The following is a 22720-nucleotide window of genomic DNA, read 5'->3' as shown; positions in this document are numbered from 1 at the left end:
CAATCGTATTGGCTGATTGGAAGTCGATCTTCAGGGGTTAGTGTTAGGATTTTTTAAGGGTTTATTGGGTGGGTTTTATTTTTAGATTAGGGATTTGGGATGCAAAAGAGCTAAATGCCCTTTTAAGGGCAATGCCCATCCAAATGCCCTTTTCAGGGCAATGGGGAGCTTAGGTATTTTTTAGTTAGTTTTTTATTTTGGGGGTTGGTTGTGTGGGTAATGGGTTTTACTGTAGGGGGGTATTTGTATTTATTTTTTTACAGGTAAAAGAGCTGATTTCTTTGGGGCAATGCCCCGCAAAAGGCCCTTTTAAGGGCTAGTTGTAGTTTATTGTAGGTTAGGGTTTTTTTTTATTTTGGGGGGGCTTTTTATTTTCATAGGGCCCTTAGATTAGGTGTAATTAGTTTAAATCTTTGATAATTTCTATTTTCTTTTTTGTAACTTAGTGTTTATTTTTTTGTGTAACTTAGTGTTTGTTATTTTTGGTAACTTAGTTGTAAGTTTTTTGTGACTTAGTAATTTTTTAGTGTAGATTTAAATTATTTAAATAGGGTTAGGTGTTTAAATATAGAATACAGTTATTTTAATTTGTAGTTTAATGTAATTTTAGTTTAAAAGTTAGGGTAGATTATTATTTTAATATAGTTTAAGGTAATTTTATTATAATAGTTAGTGTAGATTAATTAGTAATTTAATATAGTTTAATGTAATTTTAGTATAATATTTAGAGTAGATTAATTAATAGTTTAATATAGTTTAATTTAATTTTAAAGGTAAGTTTAAATTTATAATAAGATAGGGATGAGTTAATATTTAATATTAAGTTAGCGGGTTGTTAGGTTTAGGGGTTAATAGGTTAATTTAGTTTATGGCGATGTGGGGGGCTGGCGGTTTAGGGGTTAATAACTTTATTTAGTTGCGGTGGGCTCCGGGAGCGGCGGGATAGGGGTTAATAACTTTATTTAGGTGTTGGCGGTGTCGGGCGGCAGATTAGGGGTGAATAAGTATAATGTAGGTGGCGGCGGTGTAGGGGGCGGCAGATTAGGGATGTTTACATGTTAGGGTGTTAGGTGTAAACGTTACTTATAATCTCCCATAGGAATCAATGGGATATCAGGCAGCAGCGAACATAGCTCTCTCTGCTTTCAGACTCCCATTGATTCCTATGGCATCCGCCACCTCCAGGGCAGCGGATTGAAAACCAGGTACGCTGGGCCGGAATAGTGCCAAGCGTACCTGGTAGATATTTGATAACTAGCAAAAGTAGTCAGATAGTGCCGAATTTGCATTCGGAACATCTGTAGTGACGTAAGCATTGATCTGTGTCGGACTGAGACCGGCGGATCGTATGTTACGTCACAAAATTCAACTTTTGCCGGTCTGTAGCCTTTGATAAATAAGGCGAATCAGCCTCTCCACAATTATGCTGCGGAATTCCGGTGTATTTGTGGTTGACGGCTTAATAAATATGCCCCACAGTCTAAAACAATAATTTTCATTATACTTTCAATGCAGGTAAACCCACATTTTTTCTTTAATGATTCAGATATAACATGCAATTTTAAGCAACTTTCTATTTTACTCCGATTTTCCATTTTTCTTTGTTATCTTAGTATCTTTATTTGAAAAAGCAGGAGTGAAAACTTAGGAAACTGACCATATTTGGTTCAGCACCCTGAATAGCGCTTGTTGATTGGTGGTTACTAGTCATGTCGCGAATAGTTCGCCGGCGAATAGTTCCCGGCGAACATAGCATGTTCGCGTTCGCCGCGGCGGGCGAACATATGCGATGCTCGGTCCGCCCCCTATTCGTCATCATTGAGTAAACTTTGACCCTGTACCTCACAGTCAGCAGGCACATTCCAGCCAATCAGCAGCAGACCCTCCCTCCCAGACCCTCCCACCTCCTGGACAGCATCTATTTTAGATTCATTCGGAAGCTGCATTCTTAGTGAGAGGAGGGACAGTGTAGCTGCTGCTGATTTAATAGGGAAATCAATAGCTAGGCTAGTGTATTCAGTGTCCACTACAGTCCTGAAGGACTCATCTGATCTCTGCTGTAAGGACAGCACCCCAAAAAGCTCTTTTTAGGGCTAGAACATCAGTCTGCTTTTTTTTTTTTTTCCTGTGTAATCTAATTGCAGTTGCCTGCCTGCCAGCGTGTGTGTCAGGCTCACAGCGTATACTGTGCCCACTTGCCCAGTGCCACCACTCATATCTGGTGTAACAGTAGTGTACATTTAAAAAAAACAACACTTTTTTGACTGTGAAATAATAGCAGACAGCTGCCAGTACCCAAGATGGCCGCCAATAAGGCAGATGGGGAGGGTTAGAGAGCTGTTTTGGGGGGGATCAGGGAGGTTGGGGGCTAAGAGGGGATGCTACACCACAGCAGACTTTCTGCCAGTATTTAAGATGGCGGGGACAATTGTGGGGTGGGGGAGGGAAGGGAGCTGTTTGGGAGGGATCAGGGGGTCTGATGTGTCAGGTGAGAGGCTTATCTCTACACTAAAGCTAAAAGTAACCCTGCAAGCTCCCTACAAACTACCTAATTAACCCCTTCACTGCTAGCCATAATACACGTGTGATGCGCAGCAGCATTTAGCGGCCTTCTAATTACCAGAAAGCAACGCCAAAGTCATATATGTCTGCTATTTCTGAACAAAGGGGATCCCAGAGAAGCATTTACAACCATTTGTGCCATAATTGCACAAGCTGTTTGTAAATAATTTCAGTGAGAAACCTAAAATTGCGAAAAAATTTAAGTTTTTTTTAAATTTGATCGCATTTGGCAGTGAAATGGTGGCATTAAATATACCAAAATGGGCCTAGATCAATACTTTGGGTTGTCTACTACACTACACTTAAGCTAAAATTAACTCTACATGCTCCCTAATTAACCCCTTCACTGCTGGGCATAAAACACGTGTGGTGCACAGTGGCATTTAGCAGCCTTCTAATTACCAAAAAGCAATGCCAAAGCCATATAAGTCTGCTTTTTCTGAACAAAGGGGATCACAGAGAAGCATTTACAACCATTTATGCCATAATTGCATAAGTTGTTTGTAAATAATTTCTGTGAGAAACCTAAAGTTTGTGAGAAAGTGAACAATTTTTTTTTATTTGATCACATTTGGCGGCATGAAATATACCAAAATGGGCCTAGATCAATACTTTGGGATGTCTTCTAAAAAATATATATATACATGTCAAGGGATATTCAGGTATTCCTGACAGATATCAGGTAGACATGTGCGGTTCGTTTCGGATTAATTCGGAAATTCTGTAAATTCGGAGATTCGGATCGATTCGGATTTCCGAATTAAAATACTTCCGAATCTACCGAATGAATCCGAAATAGCTGCCGTATCTCCGAATAAATCCGAATTAGCTCGTTAAAATTCGGCATTTCCCCATAGGAAACAATGGGAGTTTCAGCTGAAAAAAAACTAACACCGCAGCCCCATTGTTTCCTATGGGGAAACACTAAGTCTGCACCTAACACCCTAACATGTACCCCGAGTCTCTAAACACCCCTAATCTAACACTTATTAACCCCTAATCTGCCGCCCCCGCTATCGCTGACACCTGCATTATTTTATTAACCCCTAATCTGCCGACCGAATATCGCCGCCACCTACATTATAACTATTAACCACTAATCTGCTGTCCCTAACACCGCCGACCCCTACATTATAGTTATTAACCCCTAATCTGCCCCCCCCAACGTCGCCGCAATCTAACTACAAGTATTAACCCCTAATCTGCCGACCGAATATCGCCGCCGCCTACATTATAGCTATTAACCCCTAATCTGCTGTCCCTAACACCGCCGACCCCTACATTATAGTTATTAACCCCTAATCTGCCCCCCCCAACGTCGCCGCAATCTAACTACAAGTATTAACCCCTAATCTGCCGACCCGATATCGCCGCCGCCTACATTATAGCTATTAACCCCTAATCTGCTGTCCCTAACACCGCCGACCCCTACATTATAGTTATTAACCCCTAATCTGCCCCCCCAACGTCGCCGCAATCTAACTACAAGTATTAACCCCTAATCTGCCGACCCGATATCGCCGCCTACATTATAGCTATTAACCCCTAATCTGCTGTCCCTAACACCGCCGACCCCTACATTATAGTTATTAACCCCTAATCTGCCCCCCCCAACGTCGCCGCAATCTAACTACAAGTATTAACCCCTAATCTGCCGACCCGATATCGCCGCCGCCTACATTATAGCTATTAACCCCTAATCTGCTGTCCCTAACACCGCCGACCCCTACATTATAGTTATTAACCCCTAATCTGCCCCCCCCAACGTCACCACAATCTAACTATAAGTATTAACCCCTAATCTGCCGACCGCAAATCGCCGCCACTATAATAAATGTATTAACCCCTAAACCGCCGCACTCCCGCCTCGCAAACACTATAATACATTTTATTAACCCCTAATCTGCCCTCCCTAACATCGCCGCCACCTACCTACAATTATTAACCCCTAATCTCCCGCCCCCAACGTCGCCACTACTATAATAAGGTTATTAACCCCTAAACCTAAGTCTAACCCTAACACTAACACCCCCTAACTTAAATATAATTTAAATAAAACGAAATAAATTTACTATAGTTAAATAAATGAATCCTATTTAAAACTAAAGACTTACCTGTAAAATAAACCCTAAGATAGCTGCAATATAACTAATAGTTACATTGTAGCTATTTTAGGATTTATTTTTATTTTACAGGCAACTTTGTATTTATTTTAACTAGGTACAATAGTTATTAAATAGTTAATAACTATTTAATAACTACCTAGCTAAAATAAATACAAATTTACCTGTAAAATAAATCCTAACCTAAGTTACAATTACACCTAACACTACACTATCATTTAATTAATTAAATAAATGACTCATATTTAAAACTAAATACTTACCTGTAAAATAAACCCTAATATAGCTGCAATATAACTAATAGTTACATTGTAGCTATTTTAGCATTTATATTTATTTTACAGGCAACTTTGTATTTATTTTAACTAGGTACAATAGCTATTAAATAGTTATTGACTAATTAATAGCTACCTAGTTAAAATAATTACAAAATTACCTGTAAAATAAATCCTAACCTAAGTTACAATAAAACCTAACACTACACTATCATTAAATAAATTAACTACAAGTACCTACAATTATCTACAATTAAATAAACTAAAGTACAAAACCCCCCCACTAAATTACAAAAAATAAAAAACCACTAAATTACAAAAAATAAAAAAATATTACAAGAATTTTAAACTAATTACACCTAATCTAAGCCCCCTAATAAAATAACAAAGCCCCCCAAAATAAAAAAAAATGCCCTACCCTATACTAAATTACAAAAGTTAACAGCTCTATTACCTTACCAGCCCTGAACAGGGCCCTTTGCGGGGCATGCCCCAAAGAAAACAGCTCTTTTGCCTGTAAAAAAAAAACACAATCCCCCCCCCCCCACATTACAACCCACCACCCACATACCCCTACTCTAACCCAAACCCCCCTTAAATAAACCTAACACTACCCCCCTGAAGATCTCCCTACCTTGAGTCGTGTTCACCCAGCCGGGCCGAAGTCTTCATCCGATGGGGCAGAAGAGGACATCCAGACCGGCAGAAGTCTTCATCCAAGCGGGGCAAGAAGAGGTCTTCCATCCATCATACAAGTACCAAAATACAAACAAACACTAAATTACCAAAAATAATAAAATATTACAATAATTTTAAACTAATTACACCTAATCTAAGCCCCCGACTAGCTATTAATATAGCTTCAATATAACTAATAGTTACATTGTAGCTATTTTAGGATTTATATGTATTTTACAGGCAACTTTGTATTTATTTTAACTAGGTACAATAGTTATTAAATAGTTAATAACTATTTAATAACTACCTAGCTAAAATAAATACAAATTTACCTGTAAAATAAATCATAACCTAAGTTACAATTACACCTAACACTACACTATCATTAAATTAACTAAATAAATGAATCCTAGATAAAACTAAAGACTTACCTGTAAAATAAACCCTAATATAGCTGCAATATAACTAATAGTTACATTGTAGCTATTTTAGCATTTATATTTATTGTACAGGCAACTTTGTATTCATTTTAACTAGGTTCAATAGCTATTAAATAGATATTGACTATTTAATAGCTACCTAGTTAAAATAATTACAAAATTACCTGTAAAATAAATCCTAACCTAAGTTACAATTAAACCTAACACTACACTATCATTAAATAAATTAACTACAAGTACCTACAATTAAATACAATTAAAAAAACTAAACTAAATTACAAACCCCCCCCCACTAAATTACAAAAAATAAAAAAATATTACAAGAATTTTAAACTAATTACACCTAATCTAAGCCCCCTAATAAAATAACAAAGCCCCCCAAAATAAAAAAAAATGCCCTACCCTATACTAAATTACAAAAGTTAACAGCTCTATTACCTTACCAGCCCTGAACAGGGCCCTTTGCGGGGCATGCCCCAAAGAAAACAGCTCTTTTGCCTGTAAAAAAAAAACACAATCCCCCCCCCACATTACAACCCACCACCCACATACCCCTACTCTAACCCAAACCCCCCTTAAATAAACCTAACACTACCCCCTGAAGATCTCCCTACCTTGAGTCGTGTTCACCCAGCCGGGCCGAAGTCTTCATCCGATGGGGCAGAAGAGGACATCCAGACCGGCAGAAGTCTTCATCCAAGCGGGGCAAGAAGAGGTCTTCCATCCATCAGAAAAGTACAAAAAAACAAACAAACACTAAATTAGCAAGAATAATAAAATATTACAATAATTTTAAACTAATTACACCTAATCTAAGCCCCCTACTAGCTATTAATATAGCTACAATATAACTAATAGTTACATTGTAGCTATTTTAGGATTTATATTTATTTTACAGGCAACTTTGTATTTATTTTAACTAGGTACAATAGCTATTAAATAGTTAATAACTATTTAATAACTACCTAGCTAAAATAAATACAAATTTACCTGTAAAATAAACCCTAACCTAAGTTACAATTACACCTAACACTACACTGTCATTAAATTAACTAAATAAATTAATCCTATATAAAACTAAATACTTACCTGTAAAATAAACCCTAATATAGCTACAATATAACTAATAGTTACATTGTAGCTATTTTAGCATTTATATTTATTTTACAGGCAACTTTGTATTTATTTTAACTAGGTACAATAGCTATTAAATAGATATTTACTGTTTAATAGCTACCTAGTTAAAATAATTACAAAATCACCTGTAAAATAAATCCTAACCTAAGTTACTATTAAACCTAACACTACACTATCATTAAATAAATTAACTACAAGTACCTACAATCAAATACAATGAAATAAACTAAACTAAAGTACAAAAAAACCAAACACTAAATTACAAAAAATAAAAAAAATTACAAGAATTTTAAACTAATTACACCTAATCTAAGCCCCCTAATAAAATAACAAAGCCCCCCAAAATAAAAAAATGCCCTACCCTATACTAAATTACAAAAGTAATCAGCTCTATTACCTTACCAGCCCTTAAAAGGGCCTTTTGCGGGGGCATGCCCCAAAGAAAACAGCTCTTTTGCCTGTAAAAAAAAACACAATACCCCCCCCCCACATTACAACCCACCACCCACATACCCCTACTCTAACCCAAACCCCCCTTAAATAAACCTAACACTACCCCCCTGAAGATCTCTCTACCGTGTCTTCACCCAGCCGGGCCGAAGTCTTCATCCGATCGGGCAGAAGAGGACATCCAGACCGGCAGAAGTCTTCATCCAAGCGGGGCAAGAAGAGGTCTTCCATCCATCAGAAGTCTTGATCCAGGCAGCATCTTCTCTGTTCATCCATCGGGAGCGGAGCGGCAGCATCCTGAAGACATCCCACGCAGAGCATCCTCTTCTTTCTTGATCCGACGACTAGGTGACTGTACCTTTAAGTGACGTCATCTAAGATGGCGTCCCTTGAATTCCGATTGGCTGAAAGGATTCTATCAGCCAATCGGAATTAAGGTAGGAAAAATCTGATTGGCTGATTCAATCAGCCAATCAGATTCAAGTTCAATCCGATTGGCTGATGGAATCAGCCAATCAGATTGACCTCGCATTCTATTGGCTGTTCCGATCAGCCAATAGAATGCGAGCTCAATCTGATTGGCTGATTGGATCAGCCAATCGGATTGAACTTGAATCTGATTGGCTGATTGAATCAGCCAATCAGATTTTTCCTACCTTAATTCCGATTGGCTGATAGAATCCTATCAGCCAATCGGAATTCAAGGGACGCCATCTTGGATGACGTCACTTAAAGGTACAGTCACCTAGTCGTCAGATCAAGAAAGAAGAGGATGCTCTGCGTGGGATGTCTTCAGGATGCTGCCGCTCCGCTCCGGATGGATGAACAGAGAAGATGCCGCCTGGATCAAGACTTCTGATGGATGGAAGACCTCTTCTTGCCCCGCTTGGATGAAGACTTCTGCCGGTCTGGATGTCCTCTTCTGCCCGATCGGATGAAGACTTCGGCCCGCTGGGTGAAGACACGGTAGAGAGATCTTCAGGGGGGTAGTGTTAGGTTTATTTAAGGGGGGTTTGGGTGAGAGTAGGGGTATGTGGGTGGTGGGTTGTAATGTGGGGGGGGTATTGTGTTTTTTTTTACAGGCAAAAGAGCTGTTTTCTTTGGGGCATGCCCCGCAAAAGGCCCTGTTCAGGGCTGGTAAGGTAATAGAGCTGATTACTTTTGTAATTTAGTATAGGGTAGGGCATTTTTTTATTTTGGGGGGCTTTGTTATTTTATTAGGGGGCTTAGATTAGGTGTAATTAGTTTAAAATTCTTGTAATTTTTTTATTTTTTGTAATTTAGTGTTTGTTTTTTTTGTACTTTAGTTTAGTTTATTTCATTGTATTTAATTGTAGGTACTTGTAGTTAATTTATTTAATGATAGTGTAGTGTTAGGTTTAATAGTAACTTAGGTTAGGATTTATTTTACAGGTAATTTTGTAATTATTTTAACTAGGTAGCTATTAAACAGTAAATATCTATTTAATAGCTATTGTACCTAGTTAAAATAAATACAAAGTTGCCTGTAAAATAAATATAAATGCTAAAATAGCTACAATGTAACTATTAGTTATATTGTAGCTATATTAGGGTTTATTTTACAGGTAAGTATTTAGTTTTATATAGGATTAATTTATTTAGTTAATTTAATGACAGAGTAGTGTTAGGTGTAATTGTAACTTAGGTTAGGGTTTATTTTACAGGTAAATTTGTATTTATTTTAGCTAGGTAGTTATTAAATAGTTATTAACTATTTAATAGCTATTGTACCTAGTTAAAATAAATACAAAGTTGCCTGTAAAATAAATATAAATCCTAAAATAGCTACAATGTAACTATTAGTTATATTGTAGCTATATTAATAGCTAGTAGGGGGCTTAGATTAGGTGTAATTAGTTTAAAATTATTGTAATATTTTATTATTCTTGCTAATTTAGTGTTTGTTTGTTTTTTTGTACTTTTCTGATGGATGGAAGACCTCTTCTTGCCCCGCTTGGATGAAGACTTCTGCCGGTCTGGATGTCCTCTTCTGCCCCATCGGATGAAGACTTCGGCCCGGCTGGGTGAACACGACTCAAGGTAGGGAGATCTTCAGGGGGGTAGTGTTAGGTTTATTTAAGGGGGGTTTGGGTTAGAGTAGGGGTATGTGGGTGGTGGGTTGTAATGTGGGGGGGGTATTGTGTTTTTTTTTACAGGCAAAAGAGCTGTTTTCTTTGGGGCATGCCCCGCAAAAGGCCCTGTTCAGGGCTGGTAAGGTAATAGAGCTGTTAACTTTTGTAATTTAGTATAGGGTAGGGCATTTTTTTTTATTTTGGGGGGCTTTGTTATTTTATTAGGGGGCTTAGATTAGGTGTAATTAGTTTAAAATTCTTGTAATATTTTTTTATTTTTTTTTATTTAGTGGGGGGGGGTTTTGTACTTTAGTTTAGTTTTTTTAATTGTATTTAATTGTAGGTACTTGTAGTTAATTTATTTAATGATAGTGTAGTGTTAGGTTTAATTGTAACTTAGGTTAGGATTTATTTTACAGGTAATTTTGTAATTATTTTAACTAGGTAGCTATTAAATAGTCAATATCTATTTAATAGCTATTGAACCTAGTTAAAATAAATACAAAGTTGCCTGTACAATAAATATAAATGCTAAAATAGCTACAATGTAACTATTAGTTATATTGCAGCTATATTAGGGTTTATTTTACAGGTAAGTCTTTAGTTTTATATAGGATTCATTTATTTAGTTAATTTAATGATAGTGTAGTGTTAGGTGTAATTGTAACTTAGGTTATGATTTATTTTACAGGTAAATTTGTATTTATTTTAGCTAGGTAGTTATTAAATAGTTATTAACTATTTAATAGCTATTGTACCTAGTTAAAATAAATACAAAGTTGCCTGTAAAATAAATATAAATCCTAAAATAGCTACAATGTAACTATTAGTTATATTGAAGCTATATTAATAGCTAGTCGGGGGCTTAGATTAGGTGTAATTAGTTTAAAATTATTGTAATATTTTATTATTTTTGGTAATTTAGTGTTTGTTTGTATTTTGGTACTTGTATGATGGATGGAAGACCTCTTCTTGCCCCGCTTGGATGAAGACTTCTGCCGGTCTGGATGTCCTCTTCTGCCCCATCGGATGAAGACTTCGGCCCGGCTGGGTGAACACGACTCAAGGTAGGGAGATCTTCAGGGGGGTAGTGTTAGGTTTATTTAAGGGGGGTTTGGGTTAGAGTAGGGGTATGTGGGTGGTGGGTTGTAATGTGGGGGGGGGATTGTGTGTTTTTTTTACAGGCAAAAGAGCTGTTTTCTTTGGGGCATGCCCCGCAAAGGGCCCTGTTCAGGGCTGGTAAGGTAATAGAGCTGTTAACTTTGTAATTTAGTATAGGGTAGGGCATTTTTTTTATTTTGGGGGGCTTTGTTATTTTATTAGGGGGCTTAGATTAGGTGTAATTAGTTTAAAATTCTTGTCATATTTTTTTATTTTTTGTAATTTAGTGTTTGTTTTTTTTGTAATTTAGTGGGGGGGTTTTGTACTTTAGTTTATTTAATTGTAGATAATTGTAGGTACTTGTAGTTAATTTATTTAATGACAGTGTAGTGTTAGGTTTAATTGTAACTTAGGTTAGGATTTATTTTACAGGTAATTTTGTAATTATTTTAACTAGGTAGCTATTAATTAGTCAATAACTATTTAATAGCTTTTGTACCTAGTTAAAATAAATACAAAGTTGCCTGTAAAATAAATATAAATGCTAAAATAGCTACAATGTAACTATTAGTTATATTGCAGCTATCTTAGGGTTTATTTTACAGGTAAGTATTTTGTTTTAAATATGATTCATTTATTTAGTTAATTTAATGATAGTGTAGTGTTAGGTGTAATTGTAACTTAGGTTAGGATTTATTTTACAGGTAAATTTGTATTTATTTTAGCTAGGTAGTTATTAAATAGTTATTAACTATTTAATAACTATTGTACCTAGTTAAAATAAATACAAAGTTGCCTGTAAATTAAAAATAAATCCTAAAATAGCTACAATGTAACTATTAGTTATATTGTAGCTATCTTAGGGTTTATTTTACAGGTAAGTCTTTAGTTTTAAATATGATTCATTTATTTAACTATAGTAAACTTATTTCGTTTTATTTAAATTATATTTAAGTTAGGGGGTGTTAGTGTTAGGGTTAGACTTAGGTTTAGGGGTTAATAACCTTATTATAGTAGCGGCGACGTTGGGGGCGGGAGATTAGGGGTTAATAATTGTAGGTAGGTGGCGGCGATGTTAGGGAGGGCAGATTAGGGGTTAATAAAATGTATTATAGTGTTTGCGAGGCGGGAGTGCGGCGGTTTAGGGGTTAATACATTTATTATAGTGGCGGCGATTTGCGGTCGGCAGATTAGGGGTTAATACTTGTAGTTAGATTGTGGCGACGTTGGGGGGAGGCAGATTAGGGGTTAATAACTATAATGTAGGGGTCGGTGGTGTTAGGGACACCAGATTAGGGGTTAATAGCTATAATGTAGGCGGCGGCGATATCGGGTCGGCAGATTAGGGGTTAATACTTGTAGTTAGATTGCGGCGACGTTGGGGGGGGCAGATTAGGGGTTAATAACTATAATGTAGGGGTCGGCGGTGTTAGGGACAGCAGATTAGGGGTTAATAGCTATAATGTAGGCGGCGGCGATATCGGGTCGGCAGATTAGGGGTTAATACTTGTAGTTAGATTGCGGCGACGTTGGGGGGGGCAGATTAGGGGTTAATAACTATAATGTAGGGGTCGGCGGTGTTAGGGACAGCAGATTAGGGGTTAATAGCTATAATGTAGGCGGCGGCGATATTGGGTCGGCAGATTAGGGGTTAATATTTGTAGTTAGATTGCGGCGACGTTGGGGGAGGCAGATTAGGGGTTAATAACTATAATGTAGGGGTCGGCGGTGTTAGGGACAGCAGATTAGGGGTTAATAGTTATAATGTAGGTGGCGGCGATATCGGGTCGGCAGATTAGGGGTTAATACTTGTAGTTAGATTGCGGCGACGTTGGGGGGGGCAGATTAGGGGTTAATAACTATAATGTAGGGGTCGGCGGTGTTAGGGACAGCAGATTAGGGGTTAATAGCTATAATGTAGGTTGCGGCGATATCCGATCGGCAGATTAGGGGTTAAATAATGTTATTATAGGGTTTGCGATGTGGGGGGGCCTCGGTTTAGTGGTTCATAGGTAGTTTATGGGTGTTAGTGACTTAGTGTACTAAATGGGTGTTAGTGTACTAAAAACATACCGAATTTCGGAACGGAATAGAACCGAATTCAGCCGAATCCGAATAAATCCGAAACGAATTTATTCGGATCCGAATAAATCCGTAACGAATTTATTCAAATTTTGCCGAATCCGATTCGATCCGAAACGAAATTCGAAAAGTCTGAATCGATCCGAACCGAAAACTAATCGAATTTTTTAGCCGTGCACATGTCTAATATCAGGGTTCCAATGTAACTAGCGCTCATTTTGAAAAAAGTGGTTTTGAAATAGAAAAGTGCTTCTTGTATTTATTTCCCTATAACTTGCAAAAAAAGCAAAGATCATGTTAACATTGGGCATTTCTAAACTCAGGACAAAATTTAGAAACTATTTAGATGTTGTACCCGCTGCAGGAGTTTGGTCTGTCACTGTGAAGCGGGCGTAACCCTTACACTACCTGATCTATACAACATCATACCTGATGTTTTAAAGCACGTTATTCCAAACAATTTAGGAATGTTAGGTGATTTATGCCCTTTATGGATTAAAACCGGACTCAACTATGTAATTTTCCATGGGAGTTTTGCAATGGATCTCCCTCCGGCATGCCATAGTCCAGGTGTTAGTCCCCTTGAAACAACTTTTCCATCACTATTGTGGCCAGAAAGAGTCCCTGTCAGTTTTAAAATTCGCCTGCCTATTGAAGTCTATGGCGGTTCGGCCGGTTTGCCCGTTCACAAACTTTTGCGGAAGTTCGCGGTCGCCATTCGCGAATCCAAATTTTTATGTTCGCGACATCAATAGTGGTTACATTTAGCCACCAATCAGCAAGTGCTACCCAGGTGCTGAACCGAACATGGGCCCAGCTCCTAAGCTTTTATTCCTGCTTTTCAAATAAAGATACAAAGAGGACAAAGAAAATTGATAATAGGTGTAAATTAGAAAGTTGCCTAAAATCGCATGCTCTATCCAAATTATGAAAGAAAAACATTGGATTTAGTATCCCTTTAAGATTCTGTTAGTATCAAAAAAGCATGGCCACCCACAAAGATGTACAGTAAAACGCCTCTCGGTGAGACTGACTTCAAACACTGATTTAAAGGGACATGACGCCCAAAATATTTATTTCATGATTCAGATAAACATGTGATGTTATACAACTTTCCAATTGAATTATATTACCAAATTTGCTTCATTCTCTTGGTATCCTTTGTTGAAGGAGCAGCTGTGCACTACTGTGAGCTAGCTGAACACATCTGATGAACCAATGAAAAGAGCTATTTGTGTGTAGCCATCAATCAGCAGCTAATTCCCAGTAATGCATTGCTGCTCCTGAGCTACCTAGGTATGCTTTTCAATTAAATATACCAAGAGAACGAAGCAAATCAGATAATAGTATTAAATTGGAAAGTTGGTTAAAATCACATGCTCTGTCTGAATCATGAAAGAAAAATGTGGGGTTTTATATCACTGTATGCCCTTTCTAAGATTCCACCGGCAATCTTGATCTCACGAGAGATCGATATTTAAAATATCTCCATTACCAAGATGCTTTTATCATCAGGACCTTAAAGGGACAGTCTAGTCAGAATTAAACTTCCATGATTCAGCTTTGTTTATTTGTATTTGAAATGGGACAGCATCTTTAAAGTGGTTTGTGGATAATCTGCACCGCATTGGTTATGTTCTATGAGTCATCGTCTGTGATTTGTGAGTCATTATATTCATGAACTCACGCTGCTGAGCTTCCCCCAGATATATAAAATATGTGGTTAACCAACTCATTCACTAGTTATTGTATAAAATAGATTTTTGAGCAGGTCAGAACAAGTTGAATTTGTCAGTATTACAACATAAAAAGACTGTGCACATTTTGTTAATGGAAGTAAATTGGAAAGTTATTTAAAATTGCATGTTCTATCTAAATCATGAAAGTTTAATTTTAAATTGAGTGCCCCTTTTAGGAATTTTAAAATAGTAATTTACTGGGAAACTGGTGAATAATATCTGCTGAGCCAATGGCAAAAGTATATGCGCGTAGCCAACAATCGGCAGTTAGGTCACAGTAGTGCATTGCTGCCCCTGCACCTATCTAGGTATGCTTGATGACAAATTTGATAAAAAGAGTAAATTGAAAAATCTATTAAAATGTTATTATCTATCTGTACCATGAAAGTTTAAATTTAAGTTCCATGCCTCTTTAAATATGCTAGACACTGGATATTCATTTATTCTTGTGTGTTCACTGTTGTTCCTGTTCTGCTTCTGACTAAGCTTAATTTTTTTTTGTGGTTTAGTTTTGTTTCGGTACCAGTATTTATAGACAGGTCACAGATGTAATATTGTTGATCAAAAATTAGCTTTTAAATCATTACAGTAAATGTCACATTTAAAATGTTGGCTTTTCATTTCCGACAAATGCGACAAAGAACTGGATCCAGTAAAACTTGTTTGACAAAAGAACTTTTAATTTGAAGTTGGCCAGTTTTGTCCGATCCCTTGAGAAATTCATAAAAAAAAAAAAAACATTGGGGAAGTTCACCATTTAAAGTATTAGTAGTTGAGAATAATTACTTGTAATTTATTAAATAGAAAAGTATTTTGTATTTAATCACTGTAATTTGTATTTAATTCTATAAAGAGACAATTATTTAAAGGTCTGTGGGCTTTCAAGATTCTGTAAGAAATCTTACAGTACTATAAAGTCCCTGCTGAAATTTTCTTAAAGCAGTTTTAACCTTAAAAACAGTCGGCTAGATTACGAGTTTTGCGGTATGAGTGAAAAAGCAGCGTTAAGGCTCTTTTTCACTACCGCTGGTATTACGAGTCTTGCAGGTATTTCTGCACCGCACACTTTTTTGGCCGTAACACAGCGTAACTACCGCAGCTTTCAAAAAGTCCTTTTTCAATGGGACTTCCACAGCGCCGGTATTACGAGTCTGCCTGGGAGGCCAAAAAGTGAGCGGTACAGCCTATAACTACAAGATCCATAACATAAACTGAAAGTCAGTAGTTATGGGTTTTGCGCTACAAATCTGTAGCATAAAACTCATAACTAAAGTGCTAAAAAGTACACTAACACCCATAAACTACCTATTATTAACCCGTAAACCGAGGCCCTCCCGCATCACAAACACTAAAATATAATTACTAACCCCTAATCTGCCGCTCCGGACATCGCTGCCACTATAATAAACATATTAACCCCTAAACCGCCGCACTCCCACATCGCAAACACTAGTTAAATATTATTAACCCTTAATATGCTGTCCCTAACATCACCGCAACCTACATTACTGTTATTAACCCCAAATCTGCCGCCCCCAACGTCACCACCACTATACTAAAGTTATAAACCCCCAAACCTAACCCTAAGTCTAACCCTAACACCCCCTACTTTAATATAATTAAAATAAATCTAATAAAAAATTCCTATCATTAACTAAATAATTCCTATTTAAAACTAAATACTTACCTGTAAAATAAACCCTAAGCTAGCTACTAATAGTTACATCGTATCTATCTTAGGTTTTATTTTTATTTCACAGGCAAGTTTGTATTTATTTAACTAGGTAGAATAGTTACTAAATAGTTATTAACTATTTACTAACTACCTAGCTAAAATAAATACAAATTTACCTGTAAAATAAAACCTAACCTGTCTTATATAGGATTGAGCTTCAATCCTATTGGCTGATCCAATCAGCCAATAGGATTGATCTTGCATTCTATTGGCTTATTAGAAGCTCAATCCTATTGGCTGATTGCATTAGGCAATAGGATTTTTTCACCTTTAATTACGATTGGCTGATAGAATTCTATCAGCCAATCGGAATTCAAGGGACGCCATGTTGGATGACGTCATTTAAAGGAACCTTCAATCGAGAAGAGCCGTCGTAAGAAGAGGCTGCTCCGCACCGGATGTCTTGAAGATGGACCCGCTCCACGCCGGGTGGATGAAGATAGAAGATGCCGTCTGGATGAAGACTTCTGCCGACTTGAATGAAGACTCTGGCCTGCTTCGATGAAGACTTCTGCCGGCTTCGATCTGCCGCTTCATTGAGGACTTCTGCCGGCTTCGTTGAAGATGGATGTCGGGTCTTCAAAAACTGTAAGGGGATCTTCGGGGGTTAGTGTTAGGTTTTTTTTAAGGGTTTATTGGGTGGGTTTTATTTTTAGATTAGAGTTTGGGCGGAAAAAGAGCTAAATGCCCTTTTAAGGGCAATGCCCATACAAATGCCCTTTTCAGGGCAATGGGGAGCTTAGGTTTTTTTAGTTAGGATTTTATTTGGGGGGTTGGTTGTTTGGGTGGTGGGTTTTACTGTCGGGGGGTTATTTGTATTTTTGACGATGGACCCGCTTTGCGCCGGATGGATGAAGATAGAAGATGCCGTCTGGATGAAGACTTCTGCCGGCTTGGATGAAGACTTCGGTCCGCTTGGATGAAGACTTCTGCCGGCTTCGACAAGCAGCATCAATTATGCTCTTGAGAAAGCCCTGCAGAGGGAGAAACGCGTTTATGTTTGTTGCTAACTTTTAAACTTCAAGGAGTATATCACAGCCATCAGTTGCTGTTACAAATTGATGCTGCTTGTTGTTTGTGGAACTTTTAACTTTGCATCTTTCTGGTACTTGTCTATGTACCGACATTACAAGCCTTATTGAAGGTTATAAATGGAACTTTGCCTCTACTCCAACAGCTGCATTTAACACACAACAGCCGTTAACAGTATCCTGCGTGCATTTGGGCACATAAAGAGCGGATACCTTACCACTGTGGAACTAAGAAGCCGATACCTGAAAGCGATCGCAACAGGAACCAATCGGAGTGCTCAACCAGGCCAGCGCCCCTATAAGTGACGTCACTTCCGCTACGGCTGTAATTTTCTTTCATCCTTCATCGAAAACCACAATTGTTTGGGGGTAAGACTGTATCACCAATCCACTTATTAATCTTAACTGGGACTGTTGTATCCCCTCTCTGAATATAAGGAGATACATTTTGACATTATAGGTGTATTGGCATATTTAGCTATATACAGAGACGTCCGTTTTTTAATATATTGTGTTTTTACTCTGTTATTTGTGTATGTTGCATTAAATAAGAATTTTAAGGCAGAGCCCTGCTAAATAACACTTAACTTGTCACTGTTTTACTTTAGTTTATTTTGGTTTTTAAATAACTTTTTGTAACCACAGTATGCACGAATCACTTTATCATTAAGCACCTGACACTTTCTTATTATTTTAAATTAATATTGAAGTTGAACACGTAAATTGTGTAGTTCTGACACTCAAAAGTTTGTATATTTATTTCACCTACATCCGCACCTTTAGCTATAGCGCTCCTGTTTAATTTTAATTTTTAACTGTTATGCAAACCAATTAGTGCACATAACTCTTACTAGTTTTCAAGCACAAAGACCTGGCGCTGCGGTAGTGTGTGTTGTATCTGTGTAGACTTAATAAGTGTCATACAAGCCCCTGCTGACTCTCTGAGATGGTGCTAAATTGCTAATTATAGTTAGAGGGGTATTTATAGGCTGAAGGGTTATTTATATTTTTAAGGGGGATTTATCAGGTAACAGGATCCTTATATGGCTATGAGGAATTTATGGGGTAACTGGTAACAGGATATATAGAGGGGTATTTATGTAATACAGTACACTACCGCCATATTTGTACTCTCACCACTACAGCTGTATTATTGTATACAAACTAGCTATATTAAATACATGGAATTATCATGACATTAGGGTTATAAATAAAAGTTTATTATCCTTCTAAAACAGCTAAGTTTAACGTATAGGAAGAAACATTAAACAAACTGGTTTATACAATTAAATGTGTATGTGTACAGCAGTGCACGTGATTCCTACAGTTAAACAAGCTATTTTGTTTTTGGCTTGTTTTAACATATAAAATATTTTGAAGCTCACTTTTATGAAGCCCGCTGAAGATTAGTACATCACATTCAGCAGTCTCAGAGAGCAGGAAGCACTGAGCAGCCCCGCACACATAAACTCTGGTTATTTGACACAGAACCAGCACTACAAAACAAAGATGCCATTAACCCTGTGGCTGCCATAAAGGCTCTTTTGTAGCCAATGGAGCTAAAGAGCATTTCAATTTAGGGCACATGGTTGGTTATCAGCTGTGAAGTCAGATAAAAATAAATAACTAAAAACGCACTCTCTCTCAGCTAGACCTGCAAGTTGTGTGCTGGTGTGAGATCTGCAGTTTGCACACCACTAGGTTATAGGGGTAATATGTTTGTTGTGCATAGGGTTTCGCTATTTAGATTTTAGCATGGTCAGGTTAGCGTGCATGAAAATTTAGTAATCTTAAAGTGAAGGTCAATTTTTGCTATTCTCAAGACATCATGTATAAACTTATGTTAAATATATTATAGTCGCTGACTTTATATGTATAACTAACTATTGCTTTTCATGTAAAATGTATTTTTTATATACCTCCGTTACCGTGCTTAGCTCTGCCCCTACAACACTTCCTTATTATTCTCTTATCACGTCGCTTTGGTTGTTAGAATTGGACTGCGCTCGTGCATCAGTGATTTCTTTTAAATGCGCATGCGTATCCTCAAGTCAATAGCGCATGCGTTTCAGTAAGTGCCGTAACTTAGTATCCAAACTGTATCATTGATTGATACGCAAGTCTGTCCCTCAGTTGCAAGATCGGTCTGGAGTCTCAAATAGTTTATTTTCATTATGAGAGCATGCTGATGATGATGCGCTGTTTGCTTAAACGCATGCGCATAAGGTGGCAATGACGAAAGTGAAAAGGGGCTGGTCGCCACGGGGGTAAAATATCGATTGGAGCGCAATTATGTCAATCAATGAAGGCACAATGGCGGGCGGATTGTACAGCCGAAACGGAGCGGATTAAAAAAGTAAAAATTACAACTTTTTATTGCGTTCACATATAATTTGATGAATGAACATCATAATGAATTTAGCTAAGCTATTGAAAAATGCTATCCACAACGCCAGACTTGACCTTCACTTTAAAGCGTGTTCTTAAAATATTACATATAAAAAACTTTTTATAAAAATTAAAAATTATAACATGCTGTAAAATATATAGGTATATTCTATGGATAATTTAGAATATTTTACAGTATGTTTAATAATTTTACATTCCTATTTTTTTTCACATAGAAAATAATGTACTTTTTATTACAAAATATATATATTTATATATATATATATATATATATATATATATATATATGTATATATATATGATACTGTTCATGTAAAATACACATCAATACCTATATATCTATAGAAATAGATATATAAGTATAGCAAAAACATAGGCAGGCACAACAAATGAAATGCTTAATCTTCAATTTATTTAATACATGGCAGTAGTACCATAATAGCCTTGGGATATACAGATATATATTTAAAAATATGTATTTAAGAATAAATAGAACATATTCTGCTTTGTGAAGAACATTGGAATGTGAAATGTTAATATTTCATATCAGGTTTAGCGCTATGGGCCTCGATCCGATATAAATTGTCGCCCGCAAAAGCCGGCGACGCCAAATTTTGCGCTGGTTTGGTATCATATATACGGCATAACATAGAAGTTACGCTCGTATATTTCTGCCTTCGGCCCTAGTTTTTTGGCCCATAGACAGGTATACCAAACCAGCGCAGTTTGGTATCCAATATAAAGCGCAAGGACTTACGTGGCGAAAATTGCAGGCGTAGTAAGCCTTACGCTGTGTATTGGAGCCCCGTAATTCCCTAAACTGCCTGCAAAATAAAACCTAACACCTAAAGCATGCACAATGTCTATCTACCTGTCAACCGCGAACTGCAAAATGAAACCTAACACCTAACGCATGCGCAATGTCTATCTACCTGTCAACCGCAATCCCCCGCCACAATCCCTAATAAAGTGTCTAACCCCTAAACCGCCGCTCCCGGACCCCGTCACCACCTACATTAAATGTCTAACCCCCTAATGTGATCCCCCTACACCGCCGCCACCTACATTAAAATTATTAACCCCTAATGTAATCCCCCTACACTGCCGCCATCTATATTAAAATTATTACCCCCTAATGTGAGCCCCCTACCCCGCCGCCACCTATTTTAACTATATTACCCCCTAATCTAATCCCCCTACACCGCCACCACCTATATTAAATGTATTAACCCCTAATCTAATCCCCCTACACCGCCGCCACCTATAATAAATGTATTACCCCCTAAAATACTAAAATGTCCCTACCCTAAACTAAATTAAAAATAGCCCTGAAAAGGACTTTTTGCGTGATATTGCCCCAAAGTAACCAGCTCTATTACCAGCCCTTAAAAGGGCCTTTTGCGGGGCATTGCCCCAAAGTAACCAGCTCTATTACCAGCCCTTAAAAGGGCTTTTTGCGGGGCATTGTAATCAGCTCTCTTGCCTGTAATCTAATCCCCCTACACCGCCGCCACCTATAATAAATGTATTAACCCCTAATCTAATCCCCCAATACCGCCGCCACCTATATTAAATTTATTAACCCCAAAAATACTAAAATTTCCCTACCACTAAATCTAAGTCTAACCCTACAAATAGCCCTGAAAAGGGCCTTTTGCGTGACATTGCCCCAAAGTAACCAGCTCTATTACCAGCCCTTAAAAGGGCCTTTTGCGGGGCATTGCCCCAAAGTAACCAGCTCTTTTACCAGCCCTTAAAAGGGCTTTTTGCGGGGCATTGTCACAAAGTAATCAGCGCTTTTGCCTGTAATCTAATCCCCCTACACCACCGCCACCTATATTAAATATATTAGCCCCTAATCTAATCCCCTACATTGCGCCACCTATATTAAATATATTAACCCCTAATCTGACCCCCCTACACCGCCGCCACCTATATTAACTATATTAACCCTAATTATATTAGGGTTAATATAGTTAATATAGTTATTATATTATATATATTAACCCTATCTAACTCTAACACCCCTAACTTAATTATTATTAAAATAAATCTAAATAATATTAATAATATTAACTAAATTATTTCTATTTAAAACTAAATACCTATAAAATAAACCCTAAGATAGCTACAATATAATTAATAATTACATTGTAGATATTTTAGGGTTTATATTTATTTTACAGGTAACTTGGTATTTATTTTAACTAAGTACAATAGCTATTAAATCGTTAATAACTATTTAATAGCTACCTAGTTGAAATAATTACCAATTTACCAGTAAAAAAAATCCTAACCTAAGTTGCAAATACACCTACACTATCAATAAATAAATTAAATAAACTACAAATATCTAAACTAAAATACAATTAAATACACTAAACTAAATTACAAAAAAAACAAACACTAAATTACAAAAAATAAAAAAAGATTACAAGATTTTTAAGCTAATTACACCTATTCTAAGCCCCCTAATAAAATAACAAAGCCCCCCAAAATAAAAAAAAATCCCTACCCTAATCTAAATTACAAAAGTAATCAGCCCTATTACCAGCCCTTAAAAGGGCCTTTTGTGGGGCATTGCCCCAAAGTAATCAGCTCTTTTACCTGTAAAAAAAACAACCCCCCCATTACAACCCACGACCCACATACCCCTACTCTAACCCATCCAATCCCCCCTTAAAAAAACCTAAGTCTAACCCCCAAGTGCTCCTTACCTGTCCTGAAGACCGGCGGAGAAGGTCCTGTTCCAGGCGACCTCTTCTTCTTCCAGGATCCAGCTGGCGCGGAGCAGAGGAGTTGAAGACCGATGACCACGGAGCTGAAGACCGTCCAATGCTGGAACTGAAGATCGGCGACGCTGAA

The sequence above is a fragment of the Bombina bombina genome, chromosome 5, assembly GCF_027579735.1.
Source record: "Bombina bombina isolate aBomBom1 chromosome 5, aBomBom1.pri, whole genome shotgun sequence".
NCBI lineage: Eukaryota > Metazoa > Chordata > Amphibia > Anura > Bombinatoridae > Bombina > Bombina bombina.
Note: the sequence above shows the minus strand (reverse complement) of the source record.